Raw genomic sequence first — 1,560 nt, 5'->3', positions numbered from 1 at the left:
CACCTCGTCATACATTTGCTGGACATATACTATACAACGTAACTATGAAAACTGTGAAATGAGTAATTTACACCACATGGCACTCAGACGAACTCTTCTGTCATCAAAGAAGAAAACAATGAAACATTCTGCCAGGGTATTCCAAGGAAATTCATAAAATACTTTAAAATTTATTTAATCATACACAACACACACACACGTATACATATATGTATATGCATATATATATATATATATATATATATATATATATATATATATATATATATATATATATATATATATATATATATATATATACAGATACATATATACGTATATTCAATGATATATGTTTATTTATATATCTTTATATATTTCTCTGTGTGTATGTATATATGTATATATATATATATATATATAGTCTGTTAAAGTCTGTCATACCGGCCATGACGAAGGGAAATAGCCCTGAAACTCGAGTCGCCTTTATATATATATATATATATTTATATTTATATATTTGATCCTTTATATTGAACACTCAATATTTCATCTACATTCAATACTTTCTTTCATGGTGCCATCCATTTTTATGTTATTTTATTTTATATTGTATATTGTATATCATATTATATATTGTATATTCCATATTCTATACCCCACATTAGTTCTGCAGGAATATAAATAAAACATAAAAAACAGACAGTGTTGGAACTCTTTTAAGCAAAATAATAATATATTCCTCTATACACAATCATACAAAAAACCCCCACCTTTTTTGTATTTATTTTTACTCGCATATATATATATATATATATATATATATATATATATATATATATATATATATATATATATATATATATATATATATATATATATATATGCACATATATGTACATAGATATATCTACATATATATACCAATACATATATGCATCTCGCTACCAAGCAGGTGCCCGGTCAAAATTTACACTAAAATTAACATAAGAGAGAGAAGAGCATACATACATACATACATACATACATACACACATACTTACATACATACATGCATGGATACATACAGACAGACAGACAGACAGACAGACATATTCATACCAATAATAATTAAAGCACTAGGTTTTGTTAGTAAATGCTTAAAGGAGAATCTGGATAAACTGGGATTTTCAGAAAGAGAAATCGACCGGCTGATTCGTACATTATAAGGGCAATCTGTGAGTGGAACAGTAAAAATATGCAAGACTTTTCTGAAGTCACAAATGTGAATTTGTCTGTGTTAACTACATCCCAAAGATGAAGTCTTGTATCATTGTCGGAAATTGGCTCTCTCCTCAGTGGAAGATTTACAATAAATAATAAATAGAAGCGACAAGCATGCATATCTCTTTTACTCTCTTTTACTCTTTTACTTGTTTCAAACATGTGACTGTGGCCATGCTGGAGCACTGCCTTTAGTAGAGCAAATCGACCCCAAAGCTTATTCTTTGTAAGCCTAGCACTTATTCTATCGGTCGATTTTCCCGAAACTGCTAAGTTACGGGGACGTAAACACACCAGCATCGGTTGTCAAGTGATGTT

The sequence above is a fragment of the Octopus bimaculoides genome, chromosome 15 (assembly GCF_046866305.1).
Source record: "Octopus bimaculoides isolate indiv1 chromosome 15, ASM4686630v1, whole genome shotgun sequence".
Lineage (NCBI taxonomy): Eukaryota > Metazoa > Mollusca > Cephalopoda > Octopoda > Octopodidae > Octopus > Octopus bimaculoides.
The sequence above is the reverse complement of the archived record's forward strand: the minus strand, read 5'-3'. Positions refer to the sequence as shown.